Genomic DNA, 21,624 nt, shown 5'->3' with positions numbered 1-21,624 from the left:
GTGTATGCTATAATGCTGTACGCCTTATTATTGTTAAAAAACATGGTGCCTTATGTAGGTACCATTGGCCGTTTGATTACATTACGTATTGTAATTGTTCTTATATTGGTTTAGTGGCCTTTAACCAACTTAATTAATGATTCAGAAACATTTTGCACACAAAATTAATAAACTAGATAACAGTCGTTTCTGCCAAACCCGCTGGAGTCGGCAAATTTATTTAATTACAGAGAACCAGAATACTTGTAATAAAACGAACACTTACCAAACAGCTGCTTTGACAGTCACAGATGGAAGTCCACTTTTCTGGCTTTTCGCTGAGCAAAATCGTTGATAAGATCCTCGTAGTCCAATGTTGAGGCAAGTTCCTTTTCGATTGACAAAATAGCTAAACTGCACAGTCTGTTTTGCAACATTGTTGATCGGAATCTCCTATCGCGGGGCCTGGGGCGATTGCCCTAGTCGCCACCCCCAAAGGCCGCCTCTGATCCTCTCTCAATCATCTGAATTCCCAGGGGTCCTGCTCTCCTGCCTCCATGACTGCTCTGCTGCAGATAGTCTCTCCTATCTTTTTTTCAGTTATGCAGCTTCTCCTTATCCAGCACACCAGTATTACAGCACCTTCATGCACTAGCTGCTCTTCATTCTCTGCCACCAGAAACATCAGTAGTAATACGTCAGGGGGTATCTGTCAAACTGTCAATCAAATTTATGATTTATGACCTTAAGCCCTGCCCCTTTCCTCTGATTGGTGGACGTGGAGGCGGGTCCCGCCCGACCCACCTGTTTGCCCTAGGTAAGTGTCAAGATCCGTTTGATGGATGTCTGAATCCAAGCCCCCTCCTTCATCCCGGCCCCCCTTCACATGTTTGCCCTAGGTAAGTGTCAAGAGCAGACTTGATGGATGTCTGTCCCCTTCCTTCACCCCCAGCCCCATCTACCAAAGACAAGTCCAGGCCTGTTCCAGCCGGATCCTCGACAAGTCCAGGCCTGTCCCTATCCAGACCCTGCCAGCCACACCTGTTAGTAGCCCCTGCCCCCTTCTCCCGAAGACAAGTCCAGGCACGTTTCCATCCAGACCCTGCCGGACACATCTGTTGGTGGCCCCACAACACCCTGCCCCCCTTCTGAAAATGCTGTATAAAAAAGAAGTTCATCTTCGGTTCTAAAGACTCTGAAGAAAAATGGAAACTAAGCCCAATGCCCTAGTGAAGCGTTGGTTCCACAGGGTCTATTTGAAGGATCATTTGAAAAAGGTTAAAAGATGTTTGGTGCCTGAATTTCTTGAAGCTGAAGCGGCAGACGAGGATCGGTCTAAGTCGTGCGAAACACAGTTAGAATCAGGCGACGACAATAAGGAAAACTGCCCACCGCCTTTAGTATTCAAGGACTGAATTCTGCAAGCTGAAGCAGCGGCCGCGTAATGGATTAAATGGTTTGAAACATAGCTCGATTCGAGCGATGACGAAATGGAAAACCCTCCTTTATTTTTACACCACGCCCCTTCCCTTTTACCATAAATACTCAGCCTGTTAGTCACCGGATCCAAATGCAGGACCAGACCATTTCAGAATTCGTGGAAGCTTTTTAAAGCTCCCCGCATATCGACCGCTACAGACTCTGAAATGACGGGGATCAGCGTAACAACCTCAGGGGTACCGCCTGAGGCTCCAAGGCCTGAATCTTACCAATTCTATAACTTGGTCCGGATGGATGGCCTTCAGGATCACCAAGAATCTGACCCCCGGTATTTTAGTATACGACCCGATTACAGTCTCTGGTCAAGAGACCTTGAGACAGACAGTGGATTCCAGTCTCCAGGTCCGGGGTGGTCTTCCCCCGTCTCTGCTAAGGGTGCTCAGACGGATACCTCTTACTTAGCTCCAGGACAACCATGGGTGAACAGACAAGTTCCGCAAGAACCAATGTCAATCGGCCTGTCTGAGACAGATATGGATTGCCCGGATGGTGTGCTGCCTGAAACCTGGAAAAAGACCCAGCAGCTTGTTAAAGGGCTGATGACGTCTCTGCTGGATATTATTGTCTACTACGACCAGAAAAAAGAATGTCAAGGCTGCGAGATAGATCATCCCAGCCAGAGAAGACATACCTGCCTCTTTGAACCTGAAATCACCTACCGTCAAGGATGCTTTCAGAAGATTCTGAAGATTTTCCGCAAATATTGGCTGAAACGACTGGCGGTGAAAATTTTGGGATATTATAATATTCTACTGCTGATTCGCAAAATATATGTAGTGGTTGAAAAGACTGTGGATGAACTTGAAAATACCAAGCAGGTCATTGGTTCAGATGACATTTATCTTTTTTATAATTACCATTTATTAATATGTATCATTACAAGATGCAAACTATTTTAGAATTCTAAATGCAATTTTACTAATCTGTCTAATGTTCATTCAGAAAACTCAAGTGAACCCTGATAATCTCAGCATTTAAAGGAGAGCCAAAGGCCATTTATTTTGGCCCAATCTAAGCTCCCTTCCATTTAAAGCTGATGCCTTTATCCAAGGTGACCTACAACACAGATGCAATTTGTTACATTTTCTTTGTTCTTCTAGTTGTAACACAAGGGCGGCACGGTGTTGCAGTGGTAGCGCTGCTGCCACGCAGTAAGTAGACCTGGGCTCGCTTCTTTGGTCCTCCCTGTGTGGAGTTTGCATGTTCTCCCCATGTCTGCGTGGGTTTTCTCTGCGTACTCCGGTTTCCTCCCACAGTCCAAAGACATGCAGGTTAGGTGTAATGGCAATTCTAAATTGGCCCTAGTGTGTGCTTGGTGTGTGGGTGTGTTTGTGTGTGTGTGTCCTGCGGTGGGTTGGCACCCTGCCCAGGATTGGTTCCTGCCTTGTGCCCTGTGTTGGCTGGGATTGGCTCCAGCAGACCCCCGTGACCCTGTGTTTGGATTCAGCGGGTTGGAAAATGGATGGATGGATAGTTGTAACACAATGGCAGGTGAATTGACTTGTTATGGTCTTAACAGTGTTGGCAGTGTTTGCAATGGAATTTGAATCCATAACCTCACAGCCTTAACCACTACACCACAAACACTGCCCAAATATTGTTATAACGTCCATGAAGTGGTGGATTACCAAGCTAATGCCAACAGATGTAGCTCTGTATGATATGTATTATATACATATCTATAATTTGAGTGCACAGGGATTTGTTCTTGTATGTTATTTGCATGATAATTGATTGTTATTTTTCTTTAATCCTTTGATTTGATGTCAATATTATCCACTAAATTCCTCCAAATGAATATCAAGGTGAGTTTTGAAGGTCCCTAAAGCCCCACTGTCTACCACACACCTTGGTGACTTACTGCATTTGTCTATGGCTTTCTGTGTGAAGAAGTTCACCCTTAGCAAGTTTCCAACCGTGTCCCTGTGTTATTTTTGAGCTCATTTTAAAGTAACAGTCTCAATCGTTTCATAATTTTGAATACTTCAATTATGTCACCTCTTAATCTCCCTTTTTCTTAAACTGAAAAGGCTCAGCTCTATTAATCTTTCCACATAACTCATCCCCTGCACTCCAGGAATAATTATAGTTGCTCTTCTCTGTTTTTTTTCTAACGCTTCAATGTCTTTTTTATAGCCTGGAGACCAAAACTGTACAAAGTACTCCAGGAGAGGCATAAGCAGTGCATTATAAAGCTTGAGCATAACCTCATTAGACTTGTACTCTGCACATCATGCCATATAATTTAATATTCTGTTAGCCTTCTTAATGGCTTCTGAATACTGTCTGGCAGATACTGTCAAGTCCACTATAACTTCTACATCCTTCTCATAAGGTCTACTTTTGATTTTCAGAGATCTTATTGTGTATTAAAATCTAACATTTTTACTTCCTACATGTAATACTTTAAATTTACTTACATTATACTTCACCTGCCACAAATCTATTCAAGCCCCCCTGTCAAGTCAAGTCAAGTTGGGGAGCATGCACTGGTACAGTGTGTTGCCTCACCCACTACACGATGAAACAACTTGGGATTCTGGTTTGCAACCCCCCAAGCAGACATGCAGTCCAGTCCCACCCTTTGGAAATGACCCTCTATCTGCTGCAGCCAGGTGTTACGTGGGCGACTATTTAGCCTGGTCCAGCCACTCGGGTCCCCAACAATGAGGATCTTATGAGCCTGATCACCCTTGGGGAAACGTGCCAGATGGCCGTAGTGCCATAACTGACGCTCCCTCACAATGCAGGTAATGTGCCTCATTTGGGACTCCATGAGCAACCGCTCATTCGACACAAAGTCAAACCAATGGTACCCATGGATTTTCCGGAGAGACACAGTACCAAAGGAGTCCAGTCTTTGTCTCAGGGCCCTGGACAGCATCCATGTCTCGCAACCATATAGCAAGACAGAAAGCACCAGGACTCTAAAGACTTGGACCTTCATCCTTTTGCATAGATATCGGGAGCGCCATACCCCCCTTTTCAGAGACCTCATTACCCCCCATGCTCTCCCAATCTGTCTACTGACTTCATAGGAAGAGTAACCAGAGACATGAATGTCACTGCCAAGGTAAGTAAACCTCTTGACAACATCGACAGTCTCTCCGCAAACAGACACACTGCTGATGGCTGTTTCCAAGAGGTCATTAAAGGCCCGGATCTTGGTTTTTATCCAGTACACTCGCAAGCTCAGACACTCAGACTCCTCGCTCAGTCTCTCGAGCACCCTGATCAGAGCCTCCATTGACTCTGTGAAGATCACAGCATCGTCAGCAAAGGCAAGATCTGTGAATCTTTCTTCACCAACAGATGCCCCGCAGCCTCTGGACCCCATGACCTTGCCCAACACCCAGTCCATACAAGCATTGAACAGAGTAGGAGCAAGAACACACCCCTGACAAACCCCAGAATCAACTGGGAAAAACGCAGAGGTCCTGCCTCCACTCTGAACAGCATTCATAGTACCAGTGTACAGGCTGCTCATGATCTCCAGCAACCTTGAGGGGATCCCGCAAACCCTCAGGATGTCCCACAAGGCATCTCAATCAACTGAGTCGAACGCTTTGTGAAAATCAACAAAGACTGCAAAGAAACTCTGCCGACATTCACGTTTGCACTCCATGAGAACCCTCAGTGTCAGGATGCAGTTGATGGTAGACTTCTTAGGTGTAAAACCAGACTGTTCCGGTCGCTGGTATGTGAGCACGGATCCTATTGACGACGACCCTAGCAAGGACCTTACCCGGCACCAAGAGCAGTGTTATTCCCCTGTAGTTGCTGCAATCCAGGCGATCACCCTTCCCTTTCCAGATAGGGACGACAAGTCCCGTTTTCCAGTCAGTTGGGATGATGCCAGTCTCCCAAATGGAAGCAAAGATTGCTTGCAATGCCAGGAGGATAGCCTTACCACCAGCCTGGAAAAGTTCACCCCGGATACCACAGATCTCTGCTGCCTTTCCCCCCCTCAGCTGGTTCACCACCTGTGCAATCTCAGTGAGATTGGATGGTTTACAGCTAATTGGAGGATCAGCCTCAAGAACCGTGGACCCAGAGATATCCAACGTCCTAGCCGGAGGATCAGCTTTGAACAACTGCTCAAAGTAGCCAGCCCAGCGGGTCACAACTGCAGTGTCTTCCGTAAGGACCATTCCATCAGCTGCCCTGTCTGTGACTCTCCGAGGAACACATTTAGATATGCGTAATACTTCAATTCCTCTGTAAGCAGGACGTGGGTCGCTAGACCACAGACGGCGTGTCACTTGTTCACAGATTCCTCTAACAAACACCTCTTTGTCTGCCCTCAGAGCCCTCGCAGCCGTCCCTCTCAGTTCCCGGTACAGACCAGAGTTGCCAATGAGCCGTGCTGTGCGACTCCTCTCGATGCTATCCAGGGTGCCTTGTGAGATGAAACACCTCCTTCTGGGAACACCGATAACGCAAACACAACCCTCAGCAACCTTCAGGGTCTTGTCACGGAAGGTCTCCCACATCACATTAGGATCAGCAGTCCTACCCAAATCTGCAAGTTCCTCAAACAAACTGTAATGATTCAAAAGATTTTCAGATTATCTGCCAATCCTCCTAACTTAGTATCATTAGCAAACTATCCAAATCGTTTATATATATTAAAAACAGAAGCAGCCCTAACACTGACCCTTCTGGGACACCACTCTTAACTGATAAGGTTTCTTACACCATCATCCACTGCGTCCTGTGTTTTATCCAATTCTGCAACCATCTACACACTACACCCTAAACTCCCACCTCTTTTAGTTTGATGCCCAACCTCCCACGGGACCTTATCAAATGCTTTCTGAAAGTCAAGATAAATAATATCATATACATTACTCTACAACCCTTTGAACCTTGCAGGCCGGTTTTTGGGTCAGTCGCAAAGCGATATATACCCAAAAGGCCAGTATAACAGCCCCACAATCTATCGTCATAACCATGCTGGCCTAAATAAAATCCTACATATATATGATATGTTACACCGATCTAATCTCTAAATTCTGCAGTCTGCTACTGTAAGTCCGCTATATGTACATCTCTGCTGTCATAACCTGGCTGACTACGCACATAATATACCACTGTCTAGTTACGCTGTTATGCTACTTACTTAGCCTTTTTTAATTGCAGGTCAGTTTTTCTTTTTCTCATAGGTTTCAAGAAGAAAACAGAAAGGATTTGAGTTGTACCTTAGCATGGGAGCAGCTCAAAACAACAGATGCTTTGTTTGCGCAGAGAAGTACAAGCAGATAAAGAGAGTTTTTGCCCTTCTTCTCCATTACAGGTTTCTTTCCTCCCTGAGCTCACCTTAGGGCATCTGTGTTATGGCATGAGAGGTGTATCACCCCAGTCAAATCACCTGCTACTGTTTCCAGAGTAGGTTGCACCGTGCCCGAGGAAATTTGGGTGCGTGATACTAGAAGCGAAAGCCCCGTGTGGAAGGGGAGATGCAGGGTGATTGATCAGAAAATGGTAAAAATCATGTGAATTGTTCATGTGTATTGCGTTGGGACCTAAAAATTGTTTTCATGCATATTAATGGTGCAGTTATGGCTTTACGTACTTATAAGGAATGGTAGAAAGTGATAAAAACTGCAATATTGAAAGTGGTATAGCTTGTTCTATAGTATCAGTCTGTTTTTATAACAGTGTGGCCTTATCAACATATTATCATCATATAATAACATTTTACTTTTATAAATCAAAATATTTGGTTTTCGGAATTGTTGAAAATTGCTGGGGTTATAGTGCCAAAATGATGGCGAGGGCAGAATTCGAAAGGACTAACAATTCCTTCCATTAATTTACCTGTGATGCATGTTAAGCATTCTGGCCTATAGTTACTTGGATCTTTTGATCACCCTTTTTATATAATGGGATCATATTTTCCACTTGCCAGTCCACATCATCTTACTAAAAATACGTGTCAAGGGTTTAAATGTATTCAATAACCTCCAGAAGCACTCCAGGATAAATATTATCTGGTCCTGATAATTTGTTTGATTTCAGCCTATTTAATCAGAGCAGTACTTCTTCCTCTACAATTTCCAAATCACTCTGTATTTCCATTGTAGTCCCTGTTTGCTGCTGGGAGTTTATCCATTTCCTCACATGTGAAGACTTCAGAAAAATTCAACTTTAGAACATCTGCTATTTCATTGTATATTTTGATTCTCCTTTACTACTCCTAACACACTTCACTCCCTCCTTGAGTGTTCTTTTTCTACTAAAATACTGAGAAAGTCTCTTTGGGTCATCTATCGCCGTATCTGCTATATTCCTTTCTAACTACCTTTTAGCTTCCCTATCATCCTTCTTAGTGGTTGCCCTCATGCTCTCATATTCTTTACAATTAACATTTGAGTTATTAGTCTTGTATGCCTTATATACTGTAACTGTGTTTTTCTCTGCAGCTTCTTTTTTATCTCTTTGTCACATCTGTTCAAAATTTGTCCTTCCAGAATTAAACTTAACAGTTTTAGTCTTTGCATCCATACTCTTACAAAACACTGAAAACTGTATAGTATTATGGACACTTGACCCTAGTGGTTCAATCACCTCCACACCCTCAATTCTATCCTGGTCATTTTAAAATACTAACTCTAAACAGGCTTCTCCCAACACTTGTGATTTAATATACTGATAAACTCCCACTCTTGTACTCATTTTCCAAGTTATCCTAGTTAATATTTTCCCATGACTATAATATCCCCCTGTTAACTTGCCTTTTTAATGTTATTAAAAAAATCAAACTGAATTTACTGTTTGTACTGTGGAGTCTATAGCACACTTCTAAAATAAGGCCTATTTCCTTAATGCTTTCCAGACTAATCCAGATGTCCTCACTAAGATGTGGCTCATCATCCAACTGAAGAAGACCTACATTTAAATTCTGCTTTACATAAAAGGCACCCCCCCCCCTTCTTTTCTGCTCTGTCTATCCTTCCTTAAAATGTGTACCCATCAAGGTTATACTAATCCACATGTTTGTTATTGCTATAATATAATTATGCTCAGCTGCATACAGCTCCAGCTTACCAATTTTATCTGTGATATGTCCTTGCAGAAGGACAATATAAAACAGTGTTGGAAGGAATTATAAGTTGTATGGAATCTTTTAAATGATTAAATTGCAAAAAAAAAAAAAATAATGGAATGATGACCTCAATTAATTTACTATTTTACTCTTTTGTTTGAATTATTTTTCAACAGCCATTTAAAAATGATCAACTAGGAAATTGTACTTGACTTTTTGTCTATTATCTAAATGGGGAAAAAAGTATGGCAAAGTAATCAGGCCTATCTTATTTGCTTTATTCAGGACTGTATTCTGAAACAACAGATTCACTTCTTCGCTTTTAAACCTTGCTGTTGACAGAAAATAAGTATGTAGGTTCATCAACAGATATCTGCCTGCTGGGAAGAATTTGTACTTCACCTGTCACTTTCCAATGAACAACAGATTGAGTCATTTAAAATCAACACAGCTACATTTGATACAACCACAGATATTCTCCAAGCAGACTCTCAGTTGAAAACATTAATTATACTGTCAGTATAGCTTCGCAAGTGTCTGATTAATTAAGGACAAAAATCAGATTAATCTGTTTTAATTTATATTACCTAACCTTCTCATTTTTAATCATATATTGAGAAATGTGGCTTTCAATTTAGTAATTATGCTGATAGTAGTGGGAATCTTAGCAGTAAAGATATATGATCTTCTTGAATTTGCACATAAGAAAAAAAAATACAGTACAAGTATACAGAATTATGTGTCATGACCCCACTCATGTGTACAATAGACTCTTACACACCTTAGGCCACCCCAAAATATACTAAGTAAAGGATAAAACACAATATAAGGTGATCAAAGAGAAAAATAACAAATAAATAGCTCTGTGGCTACCCAGCTTGGGAGAGTAATGACCCTTATTCATACCACTTCAGATCATAGTTTAACTTGTGTATCAAGGCACTTTGTCAAAAATTGGCAATTTATCTATTTGAAGTTGTAGTGCCAGCTCAAAAATAAGAATTATTTCTTTATTCATCAGGCAGTAGTAACTTCAACCAGCTTCCTGTGGCACAATATTTCTTAATAAAAACATACATAGCTAGCACTCACGGATTACCCACACATAAATGCACAATGCCAGAGACAGTTTTCCTTAGAACCTAACACCAAATATCCAGAACACCAGATTCCAAGCCCTTTACAAGTGGCCTTGATCTCTGATTGAGGTATTCTAAAGTGTGCATTTACGAATGAAAACAGAAAGCTTAAAGGTTAGTACTTTCTTGCTATACCTTACAAACATCATCACACAATCATATTATATTTTTTTCCATTTTTTACTGATTTCAGTTAGAAGCAAATATCATTCCATACAATTAAGTCAAACTTAACAAACCAAAATTCAACCCCCAACCAAGAAAAAGACAGGAGAGCCAACAACCAGAGCAAATTTTTAAAAGTATAAAGGAAGACTATCCTTTTCCCTGATATAGAAATTTATTCTAGAATGTTAATTACTAGATCCTGCCATATTTTTAAAAAAGGTTTGAACAGATCCTCTAAGTGAGAAATAGATTTTTCCAATTTTAAGTAGTATAGAACATCAGATACCCAGGGACTAAAAAGTGGTGGAGTGGGATTCTCCCATTTGAGCAAGATAAGACTATGTGCTAGTAGTGAGGTAAAGGCAATTACAGTTTCTTTGTCCTCCTCCACTTTAAGCCCATCTGGTAGTACACCAAATACAGCTGTTAATGGGTTATGAGTGATTGTGACACCATGGCTGTATGAGAGTCATTCAAAGGTTTTTGTCCAAAATGATGTTACTTTGGTGCATGCCCAAAACATGTGGTGGACTGAGGCTAGAGCTAGACTGTAATGTTCACAAGTTGAATCTTGCCCTGGATATGCTTTGGAAAATTTTAAACAAAATAAATGCACTCGTTAGAAAATTTTATGTTGAATAATTGAATGTTTTGTGCATATGGAGCTGGAATGTATTCTATGCATGACTGCCTTCCACTCCTTTTATGAAATATTAAGTGAAAGGTCTTTTCCCAACCGTACCCTGGGATCTTTGAAAGGAAGTGACTTCAAAATATTTTTATATATTTTAGAGATGCTAACTGATCAATATTTCTTCTGGAATAGAAATTGTTAGGAGGTGAGGAAAATTGGGCAGGTTCTGTTTAGCAAAGTATCTAATTTGAAAGTAGTGGAAAAATTGTGTTGATGGGAAGTAAAATTTTAAGCGTAATTGTTTGTAAGATGCAAAGACATTATCTAAGTGCAAATCTCTAAGATTTGAATCCCAGACATTTGCCAAACTTTAAATACTGTGTATGTTGCAGAGGGTGGAAAAAGGTGGTTGTCATGTAGTGGTGCAACAGATAGGAGCTTCGCGGTCTTAAAGTGCTTCCTACATTGGTTCCATATTCTGAGTGAATGAAGGGCAATTGGTAGTGTATTGACAATAATTTGTATTTACAGGGATATTGAGCAGGGAATATAAAGAAATACTGCAATATTTTAGTACTTTAAGATTTTAATTCTATTGCAGACCAGGCTTGTGTATATTCATCGATTTGTGTCAATGTCCGGGTGTTTATGGCTGCCCAGTAATAAAATTGAAAGTTAGGTAGTGCCATGCCCCATTCTGCTTTAGGTTGTTGTGAAGTTGCCCTTTTGTTGCGTGGATGGTTCAAATTCCAAATAAATGAAGTTATGATTCAGTCTAATTTCTTTAAAAAGATTTATTAATGTACTGTATATGGGGATGCTGTCAAATAGAAAAAGAAGCTTGGGAAGGATGTTTATCTTGACAATGTTGATTCTCCCTGCTAATGTGAGATGGAGGGTAGACCATCTGTTAACATCTTGTTAAATTTTTTCCATGCAGACAGCAAAATTGTATTGAAAAAGTGTTTTATATTTACTTGTGATATTTACCCCTAGATATTTAAACTAATCTGCTAAGACAAATGGGAAACTGTCCAGTCTAATATAGTGTGCTAGAGAGTTCACTGGAAAAATCACACTTTTATTCAAATTGATTATGAGTCCTGTTATCTTTTGAAAATCTGCTAGTGCTTTTAGGATTGCTGGCACACAGTTTTGTGGGTCAATTATATAATACCATATCATCTGCATATAGTGATACTTTCCATTCAGATCCTTCTCTAAAAATCCTCTTTGTCTCAGATGCAATATTTTTAATTTAAATAGTATACTAGACAATGGATCTGCACATTTTCCACAATATTGACTGTCATGTTTGTTGGAAAGGGTAAAGTGCTTAATTATCAACCATTTCCATTTGTGGGCTGTTGTTGTGTTCAGATATGCATGCTTTGTAATGTTTATCCTTCCTGAGCCGCCTTAGACTGGGGCGTTCCCGACGAAGGTAATGTATCTGCCACAAACACATACAGCGAAGTTCATCCTGCCTGTTTAATACTATGGTAGCATAGCCGGTAAGCTTATATTTGTAAAATGTTACCGTTCTGTACTGCTACTTATAGTTTAAATCTGTTATCAAACTGTTATTTGCATGCTAATTATATTTCTTTACTTGTAGTTTCACTCCTGCTCTTTATTAATAAACTGGAGATCTGTACACCTCGTGTCAAGTCTGTCTCTGGGTCGTTATATTGATGAAGGGAGGAGTTCAGCTGCCTGAATATCTATTACCACGTAATAGCGAGATCAGAACAGTGAAACGGCTGCTTCCTGGCAGGCTTTAAAACGGGTTACGGATTGGACCGAACGGACCAGATACTGCATCTGTGCCGCTATAGAGTTGTGCAGAAGTTACGCGGACGAGCTCTCTAAACAATGTTGGAGAAACGATTGTCTGTCTTTGAGACCAGGTCCCACGTGTCATGCTCCACGAAACGCTCAAACAAGTCATCCAGCCGCACAGCGGCTGCTTCGGCGCACACAAAAGCTGAAGCGGCAAAGGCACGGGCGGCGTTTGCTGACGAAGAAATGCAGATACAAATAGAGAAAGCTCGTATAGAGGCCACTTTGGAAAAACTAGCGAGAAAAAGAGAAGCGGTGGCGGCTGTGGCCGAAGCTGAAGTGCTAGAAGCAGCGGCCATTGTGGAAGCAGAACTTACGAATTTGGAGGCAGAATATGAAAACAGAAAACGGAACTTAACTCTTGATGAAGAGCTCGGTCTCCACAGCACCGCCCAACGCACTTCAGAGTACGTACTTGAACACAGCGACACACACTACAACCCTCACCTGATTCAAAACGTAAAGCATATTCCAACCACTGGATCGATCTGTATACACAACCAGCAGCCTCAAGGTGGCGACCTAGTCTTACATTTTAAAGAAGAAGATGCTTCTCAAGGGCGGCACGGTGGCGCAGTGGGTAGCGCTGCTGCCTCGCAGTTGGGAGACCTGGGGACCTGGGTTCGCTTCCCGGGTCCTCCCTGCGTGGAGTTTGCATGTTCTCCCCATGTCTGCGTGGGTTTCCTCCCACAGTCCAAAGACATGCAGGTTAGGTGGATTGGCGATTCTAAATTGGCCCTAGTGTGTGCTTGGTGTGTGGGTGTGTTTGTGTGTGTCCTGCGGTGGGTTGGCACCCTGCCCGGGATTGGTTCCTGCCTTGTGCCCTGTGTTGGCTGGGATTGGCTCCAGCAGACCCCCGTGACCCTGTGTTCGGATTCAGCAGGTTGGAAAATGGATGGATGGATGGATGCTTCTCAAGGCAGAATTGCCCACAGCAACCTCTTCATACAGCAAATGCAAAGACCTTCAGGCTACAATATGGAAGAAACTCTATTCACAAGTAAAAAGTATGATGCAGGTAGTCCTTTGGAAAGGACAACCAACAGATATAACTATGCTCCAGGGTACAATAGCACTCCTGACACTCGTTTAAATGTTAATCAAATTCCTTCAGACTTTGCTAAATTCTTTGCTCGGCGTGAACTTGTCAGTAAGGGTCTCACAAAATTTGATGACCGTCCTGAAAGCTATCGAGCCTGGCGATCGTCATTCCGGAGTGCAGTTAGAGACCTAGACCTGTCAGCCAATGAGGAGATAGACGTTTTAGTTAAGTGGCTTGGAAGTGAATCAGCTGAGCATGCAAAACGCATCAGAATGATAAACATAAATTACCCAGCCAGGGGACTGAAAATGGTCTGGGCAAGGCTGGAGGAATGTTATGGCTCACCAGAGATGATCGAAAACACACTCTTCCAACGAATTCATGACTTTCCAAAAATATCCAACAAAAATTACCAGAAACTTAGAGAGTTAGGTGATATGTTGATGGAACTCCAGGTTGCCAAGACTGAAGGGGATTTGCAGGGTCTCACATTTTTAGACACTGCATATGGCGTCAACTCAATTGTGCAAAAACTGCCATACAGCCTACCAGAGAAGTGGGCAGCAAGAGGAACAGCAATACAGTGTCTCCTTCCCCTCGTTTTCCTTTTTTGTGGACTTTATTTGTAAACAAGCAAAGGCTAAGAATGACCCTAGCTTTGTTTTAGGGTTATCTAATATTGCTTGCCCCAAATCTGAGAAGTCTTCTACCTCAAACACTTACCGGAGTACGGCTGTAGCAGCCCACAAAAGAAATATAGCCTCCTCAGAGTCATTATGCAAAGTCTCTTTGTCTAGTTCTGCAGATGAAGATGAAAGGTCCAAAGTAAAGGACCCAAGTAGACAATGCCCTATACACAGGAAACCTCATCCGCTCCAGAAATGTCATACCTTTGGGGAAATGTCATTGGAAGACCGTAAGACCTTTCTCAAGATCAACAATATATGCTTTAAGTGTTGCTCTTCAACATCCCATCTTGCAAAGAACTGTAAGGCCAGTGTGAAATGCTCAGAGTGCGACTGTGACAGTCATAATATAGCTTTGCACCCTGGCCCAGCACCGTGGACTGCACAAGATAGAAACCAGGTCAGAGAGCATGGCAGGGAGGACCAAAATGCTGCACCCCAACCAGAGGTAAATACTCACTGTACTGATGTTTGTAGAGAGGGTACTAAGGGCAGATCTTGTTCTAAGATATGCCTTGCGAAAGTATACCCTGCAGGCCATCCAAGTGAAATGATAAGACTTTATGCTATCCTCGATGAACAAAGTAATAAGTCCCTAGCAAGCCCAACATTTTTCAGCCTTTTTAAAATAAAAGGCCCCTGTTCTCCTTACACTCTTAAAACCTGTGCAGGAGTAGTGGAGACAGCTGGAAGGAGAGCATCTGGTTATCAGATTAAGTCACTTGATGGACAGCTCTTCATGCCCCTGCCAATGTTGATTGAATGCAATCAGATTCCTGATAACAGATCAGAAATTCCCACACCAGAGGTAGCCCTTCATCATGCACATCTAAAACATCTAGCTTCCCAGATCCCTGAACTTGATCCACAGGCTCAGGTACTATTGCTCCTTGGGAGAGACATTATAAGGATTCATAAAGTCAGAAAACAAGTAAATGGACCACACAATTCTCCTTATGCCCAGAAATTAGATCTAGGATGGGTCATAGAAGGTGATGTTTGCTTGGGAGATGTGCACAAGCCTTCAAGTGTTAGTACTCTGTTTATAAATACGTTGGGAAATGGTCGTCCATCCCTTTTTCAGCCATGCCCTAATCGTCTCTCTGTGAAAGAAACTTACAACTCCACCAAACAACCCAGTCAGCTCCAGAGCCCTTACAATGTTTACTCACTCTGTGATGGGGACGAGAATCATTTAGGGTGCACAGTTTTCCAGAGGACAAAAGAGGACGACAAAATTGCCCTTTCTATTGAAGATAAAGCCTTCCTAAAAGTCACGAAGACAGGACTGTTTAAGGATGCCTCAAACAGCTGGGTGGCTCCACTCCCTTTTAAACCTCAGAGACAATGTCTCCCTAACAACAGGGAGGAAGCCTTAAATTGTTTCTGTTCACTCAGACATGCATTCCAAAAGAAACCAGAGATGAAAGAGCACTTCTTTTCCTTTATGGAGAAAATATTTGAAAATAAGCATGCAGAGATTGCACCTAGTCTAAAAAAAAGGAAGAGTGTTGGTACCTTCCAATATTTGGGGTGTATCACCCAAAAAAGCCGGGGAAGATTAGAGTAGTGTTTGACCCCAGCTCTAAATACAGAGGGGTTTCTTTAAATGATGTCCTCCATACTGGTCCAGACTTGAACAATAAACTTCTCGGGGTGCTTATCCGATTTCGCAAAGATTCTATCGCCTTTATAGCCAATATTCAGCAAATGTTCCATTGTTTCCTTGTCAGAGAAGAAGACAGGAACTTCTTAAGGTTCTTCTGGTTTAAGGATAATGATCCCTCCGAAGGCATAATAGAATATCGAATGATAGTACATGTATTTGGAAACAGTCCTTCACCTGCAATTGCAATTTATGGCCTCAATCGGTGTGCACAGGAAGGTGAAGCACAATATGGAAAGGACGTTAAGCAATTTGTTGAGAGAGATTTTTATATGGACGACGGACTAAAGTCTTTGCTCTCTGTTGAAGCTGCTGTCAGCTTGCTGAAAAGAACACAAGACATGCTTGCTTGTTCAAACCTTAGGTTGCACAAGATTGCTTCTAACAGTTTGGATGTTATTAAGGCCTTTCCATCTAGAGACTAGGTGAGCAACCTGAAGGATTTAGACCTAGGAGCAAACACATTGCCAATACAGCACAGTCTTGGTCTGATCTGGAATTTAAAAACTGACACCTTTGAATTTAAAGTCAACAATGAGGAGAAACCCTTTACTCGCCGAGGTGTTTGTCTACCATCAATAGTTTATACGACCCCCTAGGGTTTGCTGCTCCAGTCACTATTCGGGGCAAAGCAATACTCCGGGAACTGACTACAGAGTCAAGTGATTGGGACTGCCCACTGTCTCCAGACAAAGAAAGCTTGTGGGAGGGGTGGAGAAACTCTCTGAAAGCTCTGTCAGACCTCCAAGTCCCGCGCTCATATTCCTTTATTCCCCAAGAGGAAATACAAACTAGGAAACTCTGTGTCTTCTCTGATGCTTCCATTAATTCAATAGCTGCTGTAGCATACATTAAAACCGTAAACCTTAAAGGACAATGTAACATAGGGTTTGTTATGGGAAGAGCAAAGTTAGCTCCACATCCCGAAATCACTGTACCAAGACTAGAGCTCTGTGCTGCAGTGTTAGCAGTAGAAATGGCAGAGCTCATTTCATCAGAAATAGATGTTGAACTTGAAGAGACTGAATTTTACACAGACAGCAAGGTAGTGTTAGGCTACATTCACAATGAGACAAGGAGATTCTATGTATATGTTAATAACAGGGTTTTACGGATTCGGAAGTCCATACATCCAAAGCAGTGGCATTATGTACCTACTGACTTAAACCCAGCTGATCACACCACAAGAACAGTCTCAGCTAGTCAGTTGAAAGATACCACTTGGCTTACTGGACCTGCTTCATTGGCAAAGGTGGAGCAATACACTGCAATGCGTGAAACATTTGAGCTAGTCAACCCGGGCTCTGATATGGAAATCTGCCCTGAAGTATCAGTATTCAATACCACCACCTCAACCCAGACTCTCGGGTCACATCGTTTTGAAAAATTCTCAACTTGGAAATCCTTGGTCCGTGCTGTTGCCAGCCTTCTTCATATAGTTCAGCTCTTCAAAGCTTCTGCTGCAGGTAAGAGCAGCTGTAAGGGATGGCATTACTGTAAGAGAGCACACACAGTACAAGAGCTTAAACAGTCAAGGGATATTATCATCCACACTGTACAGCAAGAGACGTATGCTAAAGAGTTGCAGTGTCTCAGAAACGGAGAAGCCATTCCCATATTCAGGTGCTCTAAGAAAACTCGATCCTTTCATAGATGAAAAAGAAATGCTCAGAGTCGGAGGTCGCATTAAGGAAGCTAAGTTTACTCTTGAAGAAAAGAACCCTCTTTTAATCCCTGGAAGTCATCACATTGCCCCTTTGTTAGTGTACCATTACCATGAGCAGACTAAACATCAAGGGCGTCCGTTTACAGAAGGAACTCTACGTGTTGCTGGTATATGGATCATAGGTGCAAAAAGAGTCATAAGTATCATCGTATTTAAATGTGTCATCTGCAAAAAACTTCGTGGAGTTTTCCAAACTCAGAAGATGGCTGACTTACCTTCTGGCCGGCTTAGTATGGAACCTCCCTTTTCTAATGTAGGGCTCGATGTGTTTGGTCCTTGGATTGTTGCCTCACGTCACACTAGAGGAGGTCCGGTGAACAGTAAACGCTGGGCAGTCATATTTACTTGTATGAGTATCAGGGCTGTCCACATAGAGGTGATTGAATCCATGGACACCTCAAGCTTCATCAATGCTTTCCGGCGGTTCATATCTGTTAGGGGTGCAGTTAAAAGAATCCGCTCTGATAGAGGGACTAATTTTATTGGAGCTTGTAAAGAGCTAAGAATTGCATCAAACCTCGATATTGACTGCATTGAGTGATACTTGTCTGAGCAAGGTTGTACCTGGACATTTAACCCTCCACATTCTTCACACATGGGAGGGGTGTGGGAGCGCATGATAGGTATAGCCCAGAGAATACTCGATTCCATATTTTTACAAGCAGGGACTCACTCATGATTCTCTTGTAACTTTCATGGCTGAAGTAATGGCTATTATGAATGCCAGACCCTTGACATTAATGTCTGATGACCCAGAGGATCCACAGCCTCTAACTCCTTCCACACTGCTCACCCAAAAAATTGGCCTGATTGAGGCTCCTCCTGGTGACTTCAATACGAAAGACTTGTTCAAGCGCCATTGGAGACAAGTGCAGTGTTTGGCTAATGTCTTTTGGGACAAATGGAGAAAACAGTACCTCTCCACTCTGCAGCCGCGCAGTAAATGGCAATCTGGAAGGCCAAATCTAAAATCTGGAGATGTGGTTCTAGTGCGGAATTATCAATCTAAAAGGAATGATTGGCCTCTTGGACTGGTGACTAAAGTGTTTCCTAGTGAGGATGGTAGAGTTCGTAAAGTGGAGGTTAAGGTTTGTAGAGATAATGAGACCAGACTTTACAATAGGCCTATATCTGAACTTGTTCTTCTTATTTCATCATAGTTGTTGAGGATGATATCTTCGATATCAGGTGGGGAGTGTCATGTTTGTTGGAAAGGGTAAAGTGCTTAATTATCGACCATTTCCATTTGTGGGCTGTTGTTGTGTTCAGATATGCATGCTTTGCAATGTTTGTCCTTCCTGAGCCGCCTTAGACTGGGGCGTTCCCGACATAGGTAATGTTTCTGCCACAAACACATACAGCGAAGTTCATCCTGCCTGTTTAATTCTATGGTAGCATAGCTGGTAAGTTTATATTTGTAAAATGTTACCGTTCTGTACTGCTACTTATAGTTTAAATCTGTTATCAAACTGTTATTTGATGCTAAATATTATATTTCTTTACTTGTAGTTTTACACCTGCTCTTTATTAATAAACTGGAGATCTGTACACCTCGTGTCAAGTCTGTCTCTGGGTCGTTATATTGATGAAGGGAGGAGTTTAGCTGCCTGAATATCTATTACCACGTAATAGCGAGATCAAAACATTGACAGCAGAAAAAATGACAGTAATGTTTTTTTCAAATTTGGTGCTTTGAAAAAGAAACCTTTTGTCAGTCAAAGTTAGATGTTAAGCTGTGCAAATAAGCTACCAAAACTCTGCCGTTATTCATCATGTTAGTGATAGTTACAACAAACAGAAAAAAAGCCAATCTTACGCCAGGTGTACTTAGAATTTTACAGGCTTTAATTGTGGAACATTTATTAATTCGTAATAATCTGTGCTCTCTTTTCTGACCAAATGTGATAAAGTTTTAACAACTTACCAAAGCAGACTTATTTATATTTAACTCTGAGGGGAAATTACATAACAAACAACTACCTTGTTAGTTCACTTGTCTACAATGCAACTATTGGGAGGAAATATAAAGTCTTAATGAGAAAGGTAAAAAGAATGTAAATAAATACTGTATTTGGAATGTTAGACAAGCTCAGTGGTAATTAGGAAAAAAACAGCTATATAAAGAAGTAGAAAAAAACATGTACAGGACTAGATGTGTGAACTGCTACGATTGCTTAATGTAATGATTTATATGACAATTGTATCTGTGTTCACATTACTGTTTATATAACTAATTATTGTGAGCACTGTAGGGTTCTGCAGTGTTTAAGACAGCACTTGAATTTATTTTTTCTTGTTCCCAGTTTTGTTGTGAGTTCTAATCTTACTTGAACATAGTTTTTCTTCTAATCCCATTAACAGGTAAATTAAATCCATGCAGGCTACACCCTAAGGTTTACTGTAGTTTTTTCTTTGTAAGGTTTGGCACAGGGCTTATATGGCACTCACCACACTACATTTCTCCTTGTCACTAAATCTTTCTAATTAGAAACTATGAAAATTTTGTCTCTTGTGCTCACAGATATGTATAGTAAGAATACAACTATACCAAAAAAGAATGAAATTCTATAAACAAACAAACAAACAAAAGTAAAATGGACAAGTACACAAAAAGAAAACAGCCAAATATTGTGGAAAGAGATAAACAGAATTACGTAAATAGAAAGAGAGAATTTGAGAAATTCTGATAAGAAGAACTCATGATCTGACCATGCTTCCAGATTATTTTGATAAAATAGATTACATGACCACACCTCGCAGAACACATGTCTACTTCATTTCATATAACATGGTGACTGTTTGAATCCCTGGACACAATCAGAGATTATCAGTTAACACTAGAATCCCTGAAGCCTACAAAAAGACTCGTAATCCTGGCCCACCTTAAATTCCTTCACACCTGTCCATCAGTGTCTTTTGTTTTATAACTGTGTTGATCAGCACAAACAGCTCACATATGGTTGTATGAAATGGGTTATATACAGCGATAAATTAATTTCTGACTTTAATGTAGTAATGAATTTGTTGTTTTTTGTTATGTCTGAAGTTATTGTTCTGTCTGTGAATATGTAAATATGCATTTTCATTTCTTACTGCTTTTCATTGAGTACTGATCTGGGACATGTGGTGAGTGGGTTATCAGGACAACTGTTAGTTACGGAACCCCAAAATATTTCTCTTAAGTATATTATGCACTACTGTTTTTACTATAGTGGTGTTCTGATCCTGTGGCTCCACTGGGCTTAGTAGCCTCCCTGGGTAGCAGTACAATTAGCTATTCTGTATTATCCAGGTATGTGTAAGTAGGGGGGCATACATGAATATGCCTTGCAGTGGATAGGAACTCCACCCAGAACCAAAGCTGTTGTGAAAGTGAATAATAACACTGATAAAGGAAGTGCCCTAGAAGAATGTCTAAATGTCTGCTCTTTTATATTGAAGGATATCTTTGAAATAGAGTTTTCTGGTGAAAGTATTTACTGGAAAGAGTACAAATATAGAGGCACTAAGGAAAGCAAAGTTGATCTCCAGATCTACATAGGTGGTTTGGTTTCTCCCTATCAACTAATCAACTAATGGTGCTGTGATAAGTTGTGACATTCTGTGATCATGTAATGAAATAAGGAAGCTTATGGGGATAAATGTGCAGACAATTATGATAAACTGTGCACTGCAGAATTTCTTGATTTAACAGGAAACTATACAAAAGTCTTACCCTTCTGCTTTTGCTGCATGTGCAATAGCATCATTGACCTTACTCAACATGAACATGGATATAATATGGAACTAATATTATCTGTCTGTTTAATATACAGTATGTTTCATTTTAGGTTTATATAAGGGAAAAATTCCATTAGTCTTATTCTATGACCTTTAACCATGCATTTTAGGCCAATTAAAGGCACCACAGTGGGATGTGTGGAAGTAGTGGTTTTGAAGATGTCAAAATTATAAGAAGTTGGCCCTACAGCTCAGTTCCACTCTATGTAATTTATGATAATGCATTTGGTTTTCAAATTATGAGTCATCATGACAAAATGAAATTGTACTTTTGTTTCTTATTAGTCTGGAGCTTAGTCTTAAAAAAGAATGTTTTTCTTTTTAAACAAATTAAAGTTCACACATAAAAGATAAACAATGATGCCAGCTGTCAAACACAGAATTGAAATCCATATGTAGCAAACCTTTTAGTCT

General features: G+C 41.1%; 1 long non-coding RNA gene across 2 annotated transcripts in view; it reads left to right on the top strand.

The window, feature by feature from the left end:
* Positions 1–18,280: 18,280 nt before the first annotated feature.
* LOC114651959 (uncharacterized) overlaps positions 18,281–21,624 on the top strand; it is a 62,049-nt gene continuing 58,705 nt past the window's right edge. For both annotated transcript variants that reach the window (XR_003716254.2, XR_007934940.1), the window contains exons 1-2: positions 18,281–18,833; positions 18,940–19,096. This is a non-coding gene — a long non-coding RNA (uncharacterized LOC114651959). The remainder of the gene's footprint in view (positions 18,834–18,939; positions 19,097–21,624) is intronic.

This window comes from Erpetoichthys calabaricus, chromosome 5 (genome assembly GCF_900747795.2).
Source record: "Erpetoichthys calabaricus chromosome 5, fErpCal1.3, whole genome shotgun sequence".
NCBI lineage: Eukaryota > Metazoa > Chordata > Cladistia > Polypteriformes > Polypteridae > Erpetoichthys > Erpetoichthys calabaricus.
The sequence above is the reverse complement of the archived record's forward strand: the minus strand, read 5'-3'. Positions and strand labels throughout refer to the sequence as shown.